The 19954-nt window shown below is 46.2% G+C and overlaps 2 long non-coding RNA genes across 4 annotated transcripts; one reads left to right on the top strand and one right to left on the bottom strand.

Annotated features, from left to right (window-relative positions):
* Positions 1-1836: 1836 nt before the first annotated feature.
* Positions 1837-15822, bottom strand: LOC135293819 (uncharacterized). 2 transcript variants are annotated; one of them, XR_010355913.1, is made up of 3 exons: positions 15665-15822; positions 9937-10175; positions 1837-3136 (listed from the first exon to the last, which is right to left on the bottom strand). It is a non-coding gene; the product is annotated as an uncharacterized LOC135293819 (long non-coding RNA). The 2 variants fall into 2 exon arrangements; XR_010355914.1 differs by having other exon boundaries at positions 9959-10175.
* Positions 15823-15839: 17 nt separating this feature from the next.
* Positions 15840-18837, top strand: LOC135293820 (uncharacterized). Of its 2 annotated transcripts, XR_010355916.1 has the most exons (3): positions 15840-15941; positions 16759-18262; positions 18427-18837. It is a non-coding gene; the product is annotated as an uncharacterized LOC135293820 (long non-coding RNA). The 2 variants fall into 2 exon arrangements; XR_010355915.1 differs by lacking the exon at positions 18427-18837 and having other exon boundaries at positions 16759-18361.
* The last annotated feature ends 1117 nt before the right edge of the window (positions 18838-19954 follow it).

Below are 19954 nucleotides of genomic sequence, written 5' to 3'. Positions count from 1 at the left end.
GGCTGGCACCACAGCAGAGCCTGTGCCCCTGTGGGGGCTGCTGGCCACCTCTGCTGGCAACAGATCCATCATGGCCAGAGCCCTGGGCTCAGGGCCTCCTCCCCAGGGCTGGCTGTTTTCTGAGCTGCACACAGACACTTGTCCCTGCTAATGGAAAAGTGCTGACAACCATTCCTCTGCTCTGCTGTCCACACCAGCGCTCAGGTCCTTGTGGAACACGCACTAGAACACTTCCTTGGGATGAGAGCCTCGGCTGCCAAGGGTACTTTTGTTTGTAACCTCTCAAATGAAAGCTGTGGTCAGGGATGCTCTTGTACCTGCATCACAGGCTGCACGCTCATTTTGCAAAGCGTGCCTGTGTGTCATTGCCTTCTCCATCTTCACCACTGAAGAGAGATCTTTGCTCTTTGAGGGAGAAAATGGATACAAGCTCCTCCGAGGCCACGTGCAAAACCTACACTCACTGCCTCCCATGCAGGCAATAATTATTAGGAACTGCAAACTGCAAAGCATGGCCCCCCTGCCTGACGTCCCTCAAATGCAGTCAGTGAGGGCAGCCTTACATGGGTGGCAGCAGTGGGGTTTTATACTTCACTGCACTCTTTTTCTCCTCATATTGTTGGGCTAAAAGCAGTTTTAGTCAAAGCCCTCACAACCTCTGTCACTATCCCTTTAGTAGACAGGTGATGAGTTTCAGTGACAACATGCTTTCCATCCTTCACCCATCAACTTTCGAATAAGCTCTTCCAGCCCAGGAGATGGTCGTTTAATGTTTGCTGTGAGCACTGCCGGTGCTAATTGAGATTCTCAGCACTCATGCCATGTTGATGGGATGCAAGGTCACGGGGTGTATCTATTCCCTGATTGAGCGTGGCTTTTGGAAGAAACTTCCTCTCACTAGTGCTTGACATGAATTTGAAATTCACTTCCAGTGCCTGTTCTGCAGGCATTTGAAATTCACTGTTTTGCAAACTCTCCTGCAAATGTTGGTTTCTGGGTAGCAAATGTGATTAAAGCTTTTGCAGGCTGTCCTCCTCTCTGCAAGCCATGGGAAGGGTAGTTATCGAGCCTCTGCCTCCTGGAGCTACCCTGGACATTCTTGAACTCAGAACAAGTGATTGCCACATCTTCAGGGTTGGCTGTTGACCGTTTGCCCAGCCGCAATCATAGGAACTAGTACTGCTGGAGCCTAAAGGGAGGTACACTCAAGTGTTCCATGAAATTTCACCCTATTCACACCACAGAAACATCTTCCCACAACTCCCTTCTCTGCTCAGAGCTGGGTGCTCTGTTGGGGTCCTCTTCAATCTGAACAATTCTGCAACTTGGTCAGCAAAAACCACCTGGCAGAAGAGCTCGCTGGCACTGTCAAATCTGTCATTCCTACTCGCCTAGTAAAAGCCCTGAAATGGCAAGACTGGGCAAAAATGCTTCTGAATATTAACTGAAACAGGCAGGAGACAAAGAAGGAAGAAGAAAGTATTCATTTTAATTCAACAAGAGGTGAGGAATTGGGTATGCTCTCCTTCCAAACTGGCAGCAATGATTAATAGAGCTGTTAACAACCTGTAACAGCAGTGTGGGTGCAGAACTGGCTGGTAGCAAAATATACAGCTACTTTCATAAATACCAGGGAAGACTGGGAGGTTATGGTGCTAACTGGGAAAACTAGATGCATAGCACAGCAGTGCTTTCCAGGTACCTGTAGAAAGGGATGATTTGAAGGTTTTCATTACATACAGACCATAGGTCCTAGAGTAACTCCAGTCACCTCGATCCAGGCATTGTTGCACTTCATTGTGTTCAATAACCTGGACTCAAAATAGACACCAAATCTGAAAACTGACAAAAATGCGGAGCTTTTTTATAAAATTATTGTACTCCCACTTGAAAGATTGTAGAGCGTTATTAGCCTGCCATTTCACATCATACATCAGCAGCAGCAAAGTGAGCCAGAGACAAGAATGAAAAGGATTAGCAATACACAAAACTTCTGCAGTCAGCAGTGGGAAAAAGAGAACTGCTCAAGACAGAGATGAGTCTAATATGATGAGACTCAGAGGTGAAGATGTGACAACTGGTGAGTAGCACACTGCATGCAGATCCAGCTCAGTCCATGCACCAGTTGTCTCATACAACTCCACAAGTGAAAACATCTGAAGACAGCACAAATGCAAGGCAGTGGAGTTTATTGCATGATGAAGGAATTGATAGTGCTGAAAGTGATACAACACTTAAATGCATAGTGATGGAAGGGAATAAAAGCACAGCAGCAGCCATAATGCTCCAGAGCTACCCAAACCAATGTCTTGAATTTTCAGTAGCCACTGCTGGACACGGGGGAAAAGACAAAGTGCCTCAAATGTTCTGCCTTGGAAGGGATGGTACAGTGGAGACAGTGAAATGTTTTTATATGTTTGTGCCAGGAGTAGCATTTGCTCTTTCTGGTGACATCCTCACTCAGTGGCACTGACGGTGCAAGAATGGTACAAACATGATGAACACAACCTGAAGAAGAGCAAAGACCTTTCCAGGGGCACCATCCATGCTGGATCTGGATCCTTTAAGAAAAAGCAAAAGGCAGTAAAGCTGAAAAGCCTGGCTCATTCTGGAAACACTGTTGATACTTTTCATTTAATCCTGCCATTATTAATGACTGAAATACTCTGGCAGCTGGTGGGTATCTGGCAACCTGCATGTCTGAGTCAGATCTCCATGGAGCACCTGCTCCAAGCTGGCTCCAGCACTGAAGCACTCTCCTTGTTGGAAACCTCCATGGAAGAGCCAGCCAGAGGACAGACTGCAGGTCTACTGGCTAAGAGAGAAGTTTCTTGCAAGCAGGTTGGCACAGTGCTGGCCATGTGTGATGTGCCTGTCCTCACACAGCCCTCACAGCCCAGCAGCACCTTCAGCAATGCTCAGGTGGGGATCCATAGGCAGTGGCAGCTGAGACAGAGGGTAGAGGTTTCCTGGGGCCCTGACACAAATGCCTCAGTCATGTGGAAGTCCTGTATGTTGGTGCATTGTGAAGTGCCTGGGACCCTTATACTGAGATCCAGCAGCTTCATCGCTGAGTGTTTCTCCTGCCATGTTTCCCTGGCTTCAGAGTCAGAGAACGGGGCAGCAAAGCACACACCTATTAAAAAAAAAAAAAAAATCACAGAAAAATAATGTCAGACACTTACATTACAGAGATCTTCAGAGTCTGAGGATCTGCAGGCCTGGCTTGTTCAACAAAAAGCATATTTTACACTATAAGAAACCACCTTCATAACCACCAGCTTTATAACATTAATCTCATACGGGTAGAAGGGATGGGGAATGGGATGTTCAGCATTATGAAAATCGGGATTTTTTGGAGTGTATGTCCTGCATCTTGTCCTATTAAAGCTGATGGGATGCTGGTGACCATCTCCTGTGCACAGCAACAAGTCTTAGAGCAATAAAAAGTATAATAATGTATTCTTAAAACTCATCCAAAAGTATTCAAGTATTTGCACACATGGACCTTAAAATCTCCCTGTCAGGCAATTCTGTAAGCTGATCTCTGACAAGAGCAACAAAATACATCTAATTCTGAAATGCAGCTTCTTGGTTAAGAGATGCTATGTGGGGCTGGGACTTATCTTAATACATGCCATATGCAAAAGGCAACGCTGACCTTGCGTGCCAAAAGAGGCTCATTTGAGCCTCGCATTACAGTGCTGTGCTTACAGGCAAATAAAGATAATTTCTCTGGATTGTTACTATTTGCTTTACCAGCTGTCTCTCAAAGCGCTGGAGCAGATAATCTGAATGGCCTGGCAGCCGCTCTGTGCAAAATCACTGCTGCCCGGTTGGCTGCGGTTAACAGCGAGCGAAGATGAGCGCTGCTGGATGAAGGTGAGCTCACCGCCATCTCCAGCGGCCCTGGCACGCCTGCCTGGGGCTGCACAAGGGAGAAGAGCCTCTGGTGGGAATGCAAACTGGTGTAAGGAGCACGTGCCTCTTCAGGGAAAGGGGCTGGCAGCACCTGGCCTGCTCCCAGTGGTCCCACCAGTGCCAAATGGTGGGCAAATACAGGCAGGTGCAGGCCTCTGCAGGCTGGGGGATCTGTGTTCCTGAATATGAGAATTCCCAACGTGAGTGATTTAGGCACTACCACCCTAAGCAGCGCTGCAGGAGGACCCTGGCTAGGATGGCAGCTGATGCCAGCTGTCTGCTCCAGGCAAGAATGTCCCAGAGAAGCCCTTCAGCCTAAATGGTGACCCAGAGGCTGACGCTGTCTCAGTTTTCCTGGTGTGGCTGAGTCCTTCAGAGTGTTGTGCTGGCAGAGGATGAGCAGGCGGCCAAGGAAGGCACCCTGACCCAGCTTCAGCAGAGCCCTGAGAAAATCGTGAATGTGCTGCCTGTAAGCTGTTCTTCCCCTGCAGCACTCAGTAGCATTTGGAGCTCCTGGGAGAGGACTGGACATACCCAGCACCATATGGCCTCATAGCAGACAGAGCTGAGGGCAGCCTGGTGGTGCCTTCGTGAAGCAGCAGCACTTTTTAAACTTGAGTTCCCACCATGCTACACTCAAGGCTGTATGAGCTGGTGCATTAAAAATAGCACCATGTACAGAACCAGGCAGAACAGCAGGGTTAGCCACACACACTGCTTTTGCTGCTGTGAGAACAGGACTGTCATCTTCAATGCACTAATAGAAAAGGTGGGTCTGGCACAACCACCCAGACCTCCTCCCTTTGGACCTATTCTGTCTCCTTCCATTCCCATCCCCAAAATACTTTTAAAAGATGCTAAGTACATTTTCAAGAAGAGACAATTAATACTGAAAGAAAAAAATCACACTATTCCTTCTGCTATTCAGGCACAACAGGGTGACCCAACTACTGTTCCAGTAGCTAAAGCAAAACCTAATTATTTCCCTCTAACTCTAGCTCCAGCTTCATATCTTAGAGTTAGCATAGGCAAAATGAGCTGTTTGTCAGGAGAGGACTTTGTACCACTGGAAAAATATACCTGGCAGTCTCCCCAAAATCCTCCTAATTTTTAATACAGCTTTCATGTTTGTTTTCACTTTCCCCTTTGTTAAACATTTTAGGCAACTCAAATGAAGCCCTTGCCATCAAACCAGCCTTTTAGCAGTAATGACATAAATTACATTGTTCTCCTGAGCTTGCAGCACCCAGCTATTAAATCTAACCATGGGAGTTTGGAAAATCTTTTCATGCGTGAGGCAGCTGTTTCCTTTCTCCCCTGCTTCCACCCTCCACCCCCTTTTTTGCCTTGCATGAGCACGATGTGCACTCTGAGGGACGCACTGTACCCAAACCCCTTCGCCCAAGGTGCTCTGCACAGAGCCACAGGGCTCCCTGAAATGCTCCCTGAAATGCTCCCTGAAATATTCCCTGAAATGCTCCCTGAAATGCTCCCTGCCCACAGGGGGTGCAGACCTGCTCTTGGTCCCAACCTCTCACAATTCTCCAGAAGCAAAATCTGGTGCTCAGAGTGGTTTCATGGTACAGAGCTGGCAGAAGCACCATGAGTTAGAAGGTCACCTGCATCACCCAGGGGCAAATCCTGGCTCCTGCTGTTGGAACGCTCCAACTCAGTGCAGCACGACTTGGGGATTTATCATCCAGGGCTTAGAATGTGCTTCCAAGAGTCTGTGCTCAGTTAAACAGTCCTGACAGCTTCTTTGTTTGCATTGGGGTTCTTCTGGAAGCATTCTGACTCATGTTTTCTCAGTGCACTTATCTGCCCAGGCTGGGGTACCATGGAAAAACCATCACCTTGCAGAAGCTGTAACTGTGCACATCCCACTTCAAGGGGAACTTATTTTAATCTTCAAATTGCCCTGCCATCAGTGGGCATTTTCATGCCGTGCAGAGTTATTCTATGGCAATACTCTAATGCAGGCTAAAAAATGGTTAATTTGCAATCAGTGCTGCTTAACATACACATCAAATGGTAACATGCCAGTCAGGTACTGCCCCTCAGGATAGTTGTCTCTCGTGGGAATGCATGACATGTGGCCCTGGTTGGCACCCCATGCAGCAGAATGAGCTGGCTGCTGCACAGGCCACTCCTGGTTATCCTTGTCCCCATGTGGTCTCAGGACAACCTGCCAGATGGATCGGTGTGCCTGGGGACACTGACTTGTTCCCCATTGCCATCCTTTCCCAGTTGTGCCGCTGCATCACTGCCAGGTGGTCAAGAAATGGATGGGAAGCCCTGTGGTCCCAGACAGCATCTCCCAGGGGGCATCAGCTGCAGACTCACTGAAGGAATTGAGGAGCCCTGTGATTGGTTTAGACCTCTCTGCAAGGGAAAAAAATGAAACTCAAACCCAAACCTATTTTTCTTCAAGCTTTGGCATGAGCAGAGAGGCTTTTCTCCTGATGAACTTTCTTTTTCTGTGCAACAGCAACCAAAATAAAAAGAGCAGCACTTAAATGGGGTTTGTTAGTAGACAAACAAGGTTAAACATGTTAAGCAGTGGAAATAAAAGTCTCGGTGCTCCTATCTTGGAGCAAATAGACGCCTGAATGTTCCTGTGAGGCGTATTTGCTGGTACTGCAGTGCAGAAAGACAGGCAACAAGGAAAACACATCTATGCTGAGAAGGGAGGGAAATGCTTTTCCTCCTGAGTTTCAGAAAGCTTGTTTTGAAACAGCGATTAGAGGTGTCAGAAATGGCAAAGAAAATGCACCCCTCTTGCAGTTCCACTGGGCAAAAGGAGGAACAGCACTAAGCCATTCTGCCCTGACCGACAGAGGAGGGGATGGGCACACATAGATTCCATCCCCAGTCCAACACAGGCTCCCTCCCCAGGCATGAGTAATAGAAAGAAAGAAGTGACTGCTTCCCCTGCCCTGTGTGTGCCACCCAACAGCTGTGCTGACCCACATCTGTGGCACAACCTGTGGGGCAGGAGAGGAGCAGTCACTGCTCTCCCTCCAGCTCTAGCACAAGAGGCATGAGGTGGGGATTGGAGTATCTTCTCCAGCCCAAGGATGGATGGAGAAAGTGTGTAATGGGAGGATAACCATTAGCATTTTCTGGGTCTGTGACTGACCTTGCAGAAAAGCCTCCAACTGGTTTACTAAGTGCCTGGGTTTACAGCTGTAGGGATTTAGGAAACCTTTGGAGAAGATGAAGGTTTTATCGGTCATCAAAAACAGGATTTAGGTTCATTTGGTGGACTCCTAAATTTGTTCCTCTCACCTTCCAGTGTATACCTAAATCTGAGTGTCTGAGTCACTCTTGAAGTGCAGTGGGGTGTAGGTATCTGATTTGCCTTCAGTTTTAGATGTGCATCCTCGGGTGAAGTCCCACCCCAGGTGATCATTATTTGCCCTTGATGGGCAACCACACAGGCAGCCCTGTAAGGGACTGTGTGAGTGCTCCAGCTCCCTTTCAGTGTGAGCTCCCCAGGGATTTTAGCAGCATGAAGGGCTGCCACAGTGGCATGGAGAGTCTCCATACAGCTCTGATGGGGCCCTGGTGTCATGGTGACAGCCCCAGCTAGTGGGGGGTGCAGTCATACCGGGGGGTATGATGGCTATTCAAACAGGTCAGTCTATGTCTGCAAAAGCCTTTTGGCCCGAAGGCTTGTTTTCACATCATCACACCAATGGGTTTGCTACTGCTCTCCTTGGATCACTTCTTTCCTGCCAGGTTATGCCTGGCTGACCCAGGAGGTGCAACCCTCCATGTGATCCCAACAAAAGCCAGTGGCACTGCTATCTCAACACTTCCAGCCCCAGCCAGGGGCCAGGGCAGATGAGTCAAGATGCTGTGTCTTGTATATCTACACCGACCTTGACAACCTTAAAAGATAAAAGCTACAGACACTTACAGAGGCAGGTAGACATAAAGGTTTGTTCACAAGGTGAAGTAAACAATCTCCAAGTTCAGCAAATAACTGCTGAATAAGTAAACTCCAGTAAAAGCTAAGTGCAAGTGAATTAATGCAGTTAATCTACTTTTCAGCTTGATTAACTTTCCACCAAATAATCAGCAAATTCTTATAAGTTTTTGATAATAATGTTGAAAAGTACTCAGGGGTCCAGGACAAAGAAAACTCATGTGACATCCCTCATGGCAGCACAGCACGAACACAACATTCATCACATTCTTGCTGCAATAATAGCCATTTCCAGGAATGGAACTTCTCTTGGCAAAGGGACTTCACCTGCATGCCTAATCTACCACTCTGGTGGGATAAATGCTGACAAGCCTAAAAATAGAAGAGTTTTCAAAAAAAAAATTAGGAGGAAGAAGTTATGTGAGACTCAGTAAAGCCATTTGCTTGATTTTATTACCGAGACAGAGAAAAGCAATTTAAAAGCAGAGATATCCATGGACAAAGGAATGAGAAAAGGAAGGATGGAAGGAAAATCCAACTGTTGAAAAAAGCTTTCATACAGCCTAAAGTGCAGAGGGGGAGGAACTGGGCCTGACACAGGTAACAATGTGCACAAGATCAGAAACACACAAATGCAGTGTTTGTACAATTTTTATGGAGCTGGTCAGGGTGAGTGAAGGGAAGAAAATGTGGATATTGTATAGACAATGGTGGAGCAAAAACAATGACCATGACAGGTAAGGTTAAAGATAATAGATGGATAGATAGACAAACAGATAAACAGAAGGAACAGTGAGCAATCTATGAGCTGTTAAGGAAACAGAGAAACCAATTCAAACAGAAACAAGGGATGTTACCAGCTAATTTTGGAAGAGATGATTGGGGAACTAGGGACTGTGAAACAGACTTGGTGTGCTCTGCCACACACTCTGAGCAGCAGCTTTTGAAGTGGGAGAATGCTTTGCAGTTTCAGCAGAAATAGACACTCTTGAGAATTGTATCATTGAAAAGACCTGAAGTTCAGAGTTGCTATCTGGAAAATAGTTCTGCCAATAGTTACAAGCCCCAGGTATTCTTGAATGCAGCAGTTCACTTGTGGTTGAACCAAGTAAGGGTGACATTATCTCAACCTAATTTGTCATCCATTGGACTGGTTATAGAAAATCTCATTGCAGAACATGACCTTGGTCCAAAAGGGCATGAGCAGATTTGGTTGAAGTTAACAGATAACAAAATTAAATTATAATGATAGGCTAATGAGAAAAATTTCTCAAAGATGAACAAAATGTTGCGTGCTTGGGCAGGAGGCATTGCAGTTGACTGCGGGCAGGGTAGGGTGGCCACAGTGACAGTAGCCCCAGCTCTGTGGGAAGCCCTGCCTGGTCTTGGCTGCTCCAGCACCATCCATATGGGCTTGGGACAGGCAGCTGGGAACCCATCAGAGCATTTTGTTCTGGTCTTTGCACCTCTTTGCAAGCAAACCAACAAAACTTCTTCAGAGCCACTCAATTCCTCCTGTTGATTTACCTTCCCAAATGAAATTATCTGTGAGATCCTGACATTTAGTTTCCTGCTCAGGTTAAAAGGAGTAACAATTTATTCAGGTCTCAAAACATAAGAGACTAGCTTGGCGCTGCAATTCAATAAGAATAATTATCTAGACTGCAGGGTCAGAGCCAGGATGACTAATGGAAATGTTCAGAGAAATGGAAATTACTCTGCTGCAGATGGAAGCTAAACTCTGAGTTTAATATATTCCAGCTAAAAAGACCAGATAATCTCCATCCCCAGAGCTGAGGGAACTGGCCCATGAAATTGGCAGTCTGATAGTAAGGATTTCTGATCTATCAAATCAGAGACAGATACCATAACACAGGATTCCAGTTAGTGTGAGAAATGGGAAGGAGGGTATGATCCAAGCTGTTTACACACTCATTAATCCGACCTCATTGGTTTACAACCCTATAAAACAAATTTTGAGCGAACAAATAATTGAAGACATGGCAGAAGGTGAAGCTAAAATGCAGCATAGGCCAACCAAAGGTCAGTGAGGTGGCAAGCTTACTGACTCAGGATGTACAGACCTGAGGGATAGCTGCAGCTTACTTGTTGGAAATCCAGGAGAGAACCTGTTGCTCGTTCTTGGACTCCTAAGCCTTGGTGGCAAGGCAGGAGGGTGGTGGCAGCACACACCCTGCTGCAGGGAGGCAGCCTGGCATGTCTGGACACTGGTAACTGAGTAACTGAGGCCACTTTGGTCACCTTTACTGTCTTGCACGTATGTCACGTTGTCAAAACAAGCAGTGCTCTTACACCAGTAACTCTGGAAAAGCAGTACAAAAAAAAAAAAGAAGCAATTTGATAAGTCCATAGGTATCTTGAGCTAGTGGGTGAATGCCCAGTCATTGCTTCAAACTCTGCAAAAACACCCATCTAAAAGGTAATTTCTGTTTTCAAAGAGCAAATGCACTTGGAACCTGGAGCTGCATTTGCAGCAAGCAGGCAACTGTAGAGTCTCGAGCTCTCAGAGGAAGGGCTGGGCCCTGCCCTACAGTCAGGGACCTTTCTTTATTTGTGGTGCTCAGCAACTCAATTTTTAACAGCTTTGTTGATATACCCAGTCCTCATGTTTGCCAGCATGAAAATTCGATGGATTTTGTATGCAAGCCTAGCATAAATTTTAGCAACTCTTTCCTTCTTTTCACTTTAAAGAGTGATTTTTCCTTTTTATTTTAGAGGCTGCTGGCAGACAGCCTATAAGACAGTTTTTAACATGGAAATTTTGCTTAACTTAGATTTGTAGCTGTGGTGGGTTGACCTTGGCTGGATGCCAGGTCCCCACCAAGCTGCTCTATCACTCCTTTTCCCAGCTGGACAGGGGAAAGAAAATAAGATGGAAAATGACTCACAGGTTGCCTTTACTGAGTAAAGGCAGTTTACTAAAGCAAAAGAGAAAGTTTGCATGCACACAAGGAAAGAAAAAAACCATGGCTTTACTCTCTACTTCCCATCAGTGAGTAGTGCCCAGCCACTTCCTGGGAAGCAGGGCTTCAGCACCCTTAGCCCTGGCTCCGGAAGGCAAACATTGCAAATAAATTAACGCCTCCCTTCCCCCCTTCCTCCTTCTCTCCTGAGCTTTTATATCTGAGTTGACATCACATGGTGTGGAATAACCCTTTGGTTAATTTGGGTCAGTGGTGTCCCCTCCAAGGATCCAGCCCCAGCCTACTGTTGGCGTTAGCACCGTCGCTGATGGGCTTGGCCTTGGCCAGCAGTGGGTCCATCCTGGAGCTGGGCATTGGCTCTGCTGGACATGGGGGAAGCTTCTGGAAGCTTCTCACAAAAGACACCTCTCTTTGCCCCCTGCTACCCAGATCTAGCTATGCAAACTCAGTACAGGAGTTTTTATAAATGATTTTCCCATGAGAACTGTCACTGCAAGGCCATACAGACATCGATGGTGGGACATGGCAGACAGCAGGGACAGGATGGAGGCAGGAGGTGAAATACTGGCAACCTGCACTGTCCCTGCAGCGTGTCCGCTGCCCAGACTCTCAGACCACAAATCCCACCAATGCCTCACAGAGTGACAGGAGGAATTTTCAGGGTATTTTCTTGCTGTTGCCCAAGTCAGTCCCAATCTGAACAAAAGGTTTACCAAGTCTTATAACTATTCACAAGAAAGCCTTGGCTGAAAATGGTATTTACAGACTGACATAGTTGTAGAGAGAATATAGGTATGTGCCAGCACTGCTGTGGGGCTGATCTGCCCAAGTGTCCCACATCAAATTGTACATTAGTGCTGGAACTTTGGCCCCTGTTCAACAAAGTGCAGATCAAAATGAGCTGTGCAATCTTCTGCTGCTACATTAGTCAGTTATCCCTGAGCTCCATGACTCAGTCCTGGCCCTGCCATAATGCCCCCATGGACAGCAGTACTGTGGCCAGTTAGTATGTAGGGAATTAAGGGTTTAGTCCTGCATTAATTCTACTAATAAAGACAAGTCAGAATAAGAGCAAGGGAAAAAGAAGTAGGAAAAAGCTAGAAAATATTGATGTGGTTGTTTTACTAATCCCTCTTTGTTCTGCACTGGTCCATGAACTCTGAACTCAGAAAAAAACAACACGATGCAGACATGTGCAGGTCCATAAACAGAAGATCTGGACAACACTACTCAGAAGGAGGTTCTCAGAGGAATTGCTTTCCTGTATCTCCCTTGCTCTAGACACAGCTTTTCTCAGACTTGCTGCCCCAATTCTTCAACATTTTTTGTGGTTTTGCTACTTTAATTTAACAGCAGAGCCCCTGATACCCTGAAACTCAAGGAGCTCGAAGGAGTACAGAGGAGCTTTCCTGAATTGCTTGTCAAAGCTGATTGTCAAGGTGCCTGTGTTATAAGAACAGTTCTATTAACTTCTGACCTGTAGAAATTGACTCCCAGCTCCATGCCTGGCCAGCTCCAGCATCCCAGAGAGCAGCAAGGCCAGCATTTACTTCCCTTGCAGCTACAAGATCAAGCTGTGGCCTGATCTGGGACTTGAATGCTCCACAGCTGCCTGCTGTGCCTGGAGCTGCAGGAGGAGGTGCTCTGGCTGCCACAGGAATGACCAGGGTGTGCCATGGAAGAAAGGAGCAAGTTCCTAGGGAGGACTCAAGGAACCAAAACCAAGTGCAGGTCTTTCTGGTTGGGTATTTTATGCCCAGAAGCATTCTGATAAATCCAGAATATCTTCTTAAACCATACGGGGGAGAGGGGAGTTGTTTGGGTTGTTTGTTTGTTTTTAAATGTGGGAAGAAAAGAAAACCCTAAACATTTGGAGCACATTGAGATCTTTTGTCCTAACTTTTTTTTTCTATAGGGATGTGTATAGAAACAGGAATTTTCTGATATGTGGTTCTAAATAAATGTTGCAAAATCTTTTTGTGATGAAAAATATCTCAGTTCTAAATTAATTTTTTTCTGACCCAGAGTGATTCTTTTTTCCACTACGAACATGATCCATGGGAAAACTTCAATCTGGAACACAATGTCAAAAAAATCTTGAATCTGTAGCAATCTGGAAGTTTGGAAACCCACCAGAGGAGTTTGGAGATTTCTATTCCTTGTGAGCAGGCTGGGAGAAGAGGGCTGCTCTGCTTCACAGCAGATTCCCACAGTGAATGAGATAGAAAACCAGACCCCGGAATAGGTTTTGGGGGAGCTGTGCCCACCATCACCTCCTCATATCAGGATCCAGGGCATCATATTTCCTCTGGCATAATAATCACAAATTAGCCATAGTTAAGAGCTTTCCCTAACATGCTGGATGCTCTCACCAAGATTTCTGAATTGATTGAGGAGTGAGTGGGGCTGAGCAGGTGCTCTCAGTATTGGGTCTCCTGTGCAAGCTCATTAGAGCATCCTCCACGATGTAGTTTTACTTATACTTTTACACAGGAAAATCAGTAACTTTCTTAATTCAACAGATATGTGCACACAGAAAAAGACCTAACCAACAGCTAACCTACTCACAGCACCAGCAGACAGTGACTGTACATTTGAAGGTGAGTTATAACCCATTTGGCTGTAGTGCTACCAAAATCTAACTACGTACATATTTATTTTAGCTTCATATGTATTTTTCATGTAAATACAGTCTTAAAGACTATTTATATGAGTGTATACACACACACACACAACATATATTTATCTACACGTAGGTACAAGGCATGGTACCTGTAGTTTTAAACAAAGTCACACCCTTAGAAAGGGCTCTATCAGGAATGGTCAGGGTGAGTCATAGACATCTAAGCATGTGAATGCACTGGTGTTTTACCTGACCTCATTAGATACCTATTCTGGATACGATTTTACAAAGGACAGTGAAAACCTAAAGACAGCATCTCCCTTACAGTGTTAAACAGAAATGCAGGCAGAATAAAACCAGGGCAAGAGGAAGAGCATGGAAAACCAGATGAAACTCAATGGGTGAAAATAGCTGAAAAATAGCCCAAAATTTGGCATTTCACATAGGTGTATGATGTCTGCTTAGCAGACTCTGACTTCCCTAGAGTGATGACCAGCCCCCTCCAAACAGTGTCCTCAACACTCAGCTAACCAAGGGGGCAATGTCATCTCTTGAATGTGCAGTCCTGATGGAAACCACCTACAAACCACCTTTACCTTGCTAGCTAGCTCTCCTCCCTTGGGTGATGGTTTGGCAGCAGTGCCACACAGTGAGCTGACTCGCAGGTGCGGCTCCGTGATTCCCCCAGCCAGGCACCCAAGGCACAGCTGTGCAGATGTTTGATGTGCCCAGGGGTGAGCCAGGCTCTCAGCCTCTGTGGCGATGTTAAAATACTTTTCTGTCATCTGAAAGTGCCTCTCCTCCTGTGAATGGGCAGCAGCACATGCTGTGCATTCAGAGACCAGCACACAGCTTTTGGGCACTTTTCTTCCATTGCTGGATGACATCTGAGCAGCAGGAAAACAATTTAGTGACTAGGCAAGAGGCTCACAGGAGGAGGAGGAGGAGGAGGAAGAGGTCATTAAAATCCTGCGATTTTTTGAAGCTCTTATGAGTCTGATGCAAGATTCTCCCACAGATTTGCCACCTCTTTGACCTTAAAGCATGTACTTTAAAAAATGTACTTAGTACTGGAAGCACCGAGAGTGCACCAGTGTATGGCATGTTTTTGCAACATTTCCTGCAGAAGCCTCCAGGATGGATTTTTCAGATAAATTCAAAGAAAATTATTTCTTGGATTTTAACCCCTTATTCTCTTTGCATTTGCTGAACAGCTCAGGGAGCTCTTTTGGCCATGCCACGTTTTGAGGCTCCCTTGCTGTTTTAGGTCCGCCAGACAGATGACAGCAAAAAATGCCAAGCACTTTGGAGTGAGGCAGCATGGGGCTATTTTAGGTTGCATGATCCTGTTTCAGACCAGTGGCAGTTTGTTTCACCCTCCACAGGGATTCCATTAGTGGGGTGGAAGTCTAGATCCATAAATTATCATAAGTTTTCAGATATTGTCATTTCTTTTTTGTTCTCAAGCCTGCAAACACACACAATCACATTTAGCTGAGTGCAGACAAATCCCTCTGGCTTCAGTGAAAATAATGACAATGCCAGCTAGTTGACAGTCATGATAGGCAGTGCATCAGAGTGGGTTTAGCCTCTCTTTGTGAGGAAAGGTGGAAAGAAACAATATAAATAAAGCCCAAACAATGACAATGCTGATAATCAACAGAGGGATTTTTGTTCTCATAAACTCAGGTTTGGGTATCTGTGAAGAGAAATGACATCATCTATTAAAAGCAGAGCTGGAAAACAGTTGGTTTCCAAGATGATGAACTAGTAATAAAATAATTTCAGGAGGGAAAGGTCTTCTGTAGCTGGTTGGAGACACATTCCAGAAGAAAATATGGATATAATGAGCAAAGAGAGGAGGAGAGTAAAACACAGGGAAGATGCTCTGGGAAAACCATTAGACACTGCAATAGGGATTTTAAAGATCTTTAAAAACGTCAGCTGAACTCATGCAGCAGAAAGGAAAAAATGTGAGCTCTAAAGGAAAACAGAAATTCAAATGGAGAGACAGAGGAGTGTTTCTGTAGGCCCACTAAAGGCAGCTTTGCTGAGTTTGGGCAGAAAATGGATCTGCTTTCTTCATTGTCTCTCCCAAAAGAAATTTCAAGATTGAGCAGCCCTTCCAGAAATTTCTATGCACGTGGGCTGTTACACATCCTCCTCAGGAGCCAGGCCCTGGGGAAGAGGCAGCAAAAGCTCCACAGCCACTCTGCCATGACTGGGACCTGCGGACAGACCCACCATCTTCTCACTCTTCCCACAGCTCAGAGGAGAAAGAGACTGAGTGGAAGGCCATGTTCCTCCAAGGACTGGTGGCATTGGCATGGTTCTGGTGCTTCTTGTGCCAGCTTCCCCATCATCCTCACTCAGCTTGTGAGCCCCTCCACTGTGAGCTCATGGCACGGCTCATGTGGAACCTGCCCTTCTGTTCCTCCAAACCTGTGCTGCTAAGACATGAAAGGAGGAGGCTGGACAGTGGAACTATGGAAAAACCATCTTCACAAAGCCCATCAGCAGTGTTAGTGACATTGGTTTCTTTACTGTCGTGTTTCACTAGTGAGGAGATGGGATGAACCTTCTCTGTCCATCAAAGCCTGAGAAGGAAGAAACATCAAGTGTGTTTTTGGAGAGCCTCCCTGAGCCTGCAGGTTCTCAGGTCACACCTGGGGATGCTGGCCCAGCCTTGTGCCTGAGACTTTAATCCATCCACCTACAAAGCGCAGCTTTGTTCTCTTACCCAAATACAAACTCCAGGCCTGAGGGCCATGTTTTGTGAAGAAAAGCAGAAGAGTGATGTCCTGGCTTGTGTGGATATAGGTACAAATTTGGGAGAGGATCTCAGGCCAGCTCTTCAGGTAGTGTTATGCTGGCATTGCCAACAGGTAAAACAAGAAGTTCAGCTGGTGACCCTGCTGGGTTGGTTAGCCACTGTGCTAGCATCCACACCAGTGCTGAGCCCCAGGGCATCTCCTGCACTGAAAGAGCTGCCAATTACAGAAATTCCCATGCTCCATCTGTTTTTGGTCAAAGGGGGACCGGGCACCCATTGCAAGCATGTTGAAAGTGTATTCCCCTGCTGCAGGCTGGGGAACACCCACTGAGCTCCCCAGCATTGACACACAGGTCTTGGAGGACAGAGCTTTCCTTGCCCCAAACCTGCCAGGTTTTAACCGTCAATATTACCCTGCTGGCTGTCTCTGCAGGAGCTGAGGAAACAGGTTCACAAGGAAACACTCTCAAAGCCACCAACCTTTCTGCTCTTAGCAGCTACAAGAGGACAGCAGCGTTATAGGTGTATTTTATACATATACATTTATGCATATTGTTCTCAACAGTGTGCTGATGACATCAAGGATGGGGAGTTTTGCTGCATGGACAGGAGCCAGGCAGTCCTTGGGGACAGGAGTTGCTCCTCTCCTTCCTTTATCTACTGTGTTTACAGAGACAGACAAGGATCAGTCTCGCAGGCTAAAAGAGAAGCATGAGGATCAACAAATGTAAGGACCTGGCAAATATGGACAGTTTGGGAAAGAGCCAGTCATCTTCCACCAAATCATGGATGGTATTCTTTTCTTTGCTGCAGTCTTTTTTCTCTAAGTGAACTTCAGAAGCATCCAGGTTACCATTTTGCCTGTGTTCACCGTGGCTGGCCAGCAGCTGTTTTGGTAGCAAGGAACAGAACGAGCTGTGTGCTCTCCTCCACACCCGTGTACAGGCGTGCTGGGATCTGCGTGGCTGAGGCATTTCCTTCCAGGGCTCAGTGGGCAGGTTACCCAGTCATTTGGGCTGAGAGGCATGAGGGCAGGGCAGGACGGACCTGGCCAGACTTGCCCTCTTCCTTTTGCACTGCACTCACAGAGGACTGTAAGAGAAAGGAAGAGGTTTTTGTACTCAAAACTGAAAGAAAACATCTCCCTGAACCTACCAATATTATTTTTTTATGATCTCGAGCATTGCTGTAGCCTTCTGCACCTCTAAATTAACACTTGCAAATCATGTGGAGGTGCTCATAAGGTGACTTATTTGACTTTTGGTTTCCAGTAATTTAATTTTATTGTTAAATATGTAACATACTGCTTTGTCTTTGACAAAAACATGTAGCTGCAAAGGAGAGAATTTTTCACCAGTAGGGATGAAATGCCTTGTACCAGGCTGCAGTAGAACTTCACCCATCCTCTACCACCCTGCCAAGGTCACAGGTGGCTGAGCAGGCGTGGGGTCAGGGCTGCCTCCACACTGGGGAAGAAGCACCTCATGCCCCAGCTTTGTCTTCCATCAGCCTCTTTGGCAAGGAAGGGATTTTTCCTTTGCTTGGATTCATGCCAAAGAAAGAAAATATTTCTCCCAACAGCACCCAGGAGCTACAGAGGCTTTGAGGACAGGCAGTTCTGCCTCACTTAGGACCAGCAGTCTCTGTTACAGCACTTGATTTTATGCTGTTTTTAAAATGTTTGCAATGTTTTATGCATTTGTCTGTCTTTCCTTAACCAAAATATAGAAGTGTGTAAATAGGAAAGGAGAGGCAGAGAGAGTCCATCAAAGACCTTGTACAACTAATGCCAAAGGAGCAGCTGTGTGGGGTGATGTGAATTGGTATATGAGGAGGTGCTTTCTTTTCATAATGGTTTGGGGTTTTCTGATTTTGGTTTTTTGGTGGGTTTTTTTGGTGGTGGGTTTTTTGGTTTTTTTTTTGTTTGTTTGTTTGGTTGTTTGGTTGGTTTTGAGGGGTTTTTTGTTGGTTTTGGTGATTTTTTTTAATGGCTAATACATTTGTTGCTGAAGGTTTATTTTTAGCTAGAAGAGAAATCATTGTTATGCCATGGCAACCAGAACTCGGAGGTAAGCTAGAGCAAAGTGGTCTGACTAAAATATATCTGAAAGCATTCAAGTTGATTAAATATACTAAAAATAAAGATGATAGCAGTTAGGATAACACAATGCTGATGTTTGTGATTTAGAAACACAAACAATTTCTGTTCTGGCGTATTTTTTTTTTCTCCTAGTTACTGGCTGTGAAGGGAGGCCTGGAAAATCATTACTTATAGTCATAAATGACTAATACTGCCAAAGGATTTGAAAAATGGGTGGGATGTTCTGCTGGAGTTGTGAGGAAATAAGTCTTTCCCTTTTGAGATGCAATAAAACTCTCCTGCAACCCGTGCTTGAGGATCCAGCTGCAATGCTGAGCTGATCAGCTGGGTAGGTTTTTCCCCTTCCTCACAGGGGTTTGTTTAATGTGTGCTGAGCCAAGTCCTGGCTGCAGAGCTCCTGGTGCTTGTTGGGATGTTGGGGTCATCCCTCACATGTACAGGCAGAACATCTGGACCTCTCTGGGTCCAGATGCCCATCATGCCTAGTGGTTTTCCAGCAGTGTCAAAGAGAAGAGCTGCACAGAGGCTAACGTGAGCCCCAGACAGCCCCATCCCTGGCAGCCACCTTGGGATGCTGAGAAGATGGGAGCGGGAAGTGGTCCCCAAATATCCTCCTGGTGACTGGCTATCTTAGCCTGTCCTCTGGATGTGTCATTGAGTTCACATGCCAGCATGTGAAGACATTGTCTTTTTCAGCTGAGAAAGACGGAGGGTAGACCTTTGAAGACCTGGGCATCACAGGTGATGCCCAGCTGGTGTCTGCTGTGTGGGCCCCTCCATGCCAATAGAATTTAGGGGGGACCCCCGCAGTGCAGGTGCTGGACCATGAAAACAAACCAAGGCAAAATGGAGCAAAGTCAGAACCAGAATGAGGGGCCCTGAGCCCAGGGACTGGGTTCTCCATCCGCAAGAGGTGGCTCCCAGAGAGGGGAAGATACCAACACAGCCCTGTCAGCCTCTCCTCTGCTTTTGCTTCTCTCTTGAAGGCTCTTCCCCATCAGTGGTGGGAGGGAAATGGTTTCCATGAGCATCCCTTTAGGTTATGGGTCTGACCTAAATGGGTAATGCCCATTTTAGGCAGGGGAACAGGAGCAATGGAGCACACAGGTCCTACAGATGGGTAGATCATGCTCCTATTGCCATGCACAGATCCTGACTTGGTGAGGGATGAAGCTCCCCTGTCCTGAGCTCTGGGTTGTTCTGAGGCAGTCAGACTTGGTGAACTCCAAACAGGCATTGTCAGGTGTTTGGGACTGGAGGTTTTGCTATGAAGCCACTTCACCTGAGGCTGCGGCGGACCCATTCAGTCTGAAGGGCCAAGTCACTCAGACAGGAAGGGACATCAGATTTCAGATCCAACTTATGGCTCAGAACTAGGTCAGCATTGGCTTCAGACCATGTTACTTTGTCCTATTGGATGCTGGAAGCCTCCAGTTACAGACAGTGCACAACTTGTCAGGGCAACCTGTCCCATTGTTCAATCATCCTTGCATTATGACCTAGTCAGTCCCAGCTCCAGGTTCTTTCGTCCAAAACATTTTCCAATGGTAAATTTAAACTCCTCTTTTTACCCTCTTTCAATCTGCTAATTGAGCTCCGAAAGTCTTCCTTTCTTACTGGCCATGATGCTAGCAGAAGAATTCAACCAAAATTAGAGTAG

This window comes from Passer domesticus, chromosome 2 (genome assembly GCF_036417665.1).
Source record: "Passer domesticus isolate bPasDom1 chromosome 2, bPasDom1.hap1, whole genome shotgun sequence".
Lineage (NCBI taxonomy): Eukaryota > Metazoa > Chordata > Aves > Passeriformes > Passeridae > Passer > Passer domesticus.
This window is presented reverse-complemented; position numbering and strand designations above follow the sequence as displayed.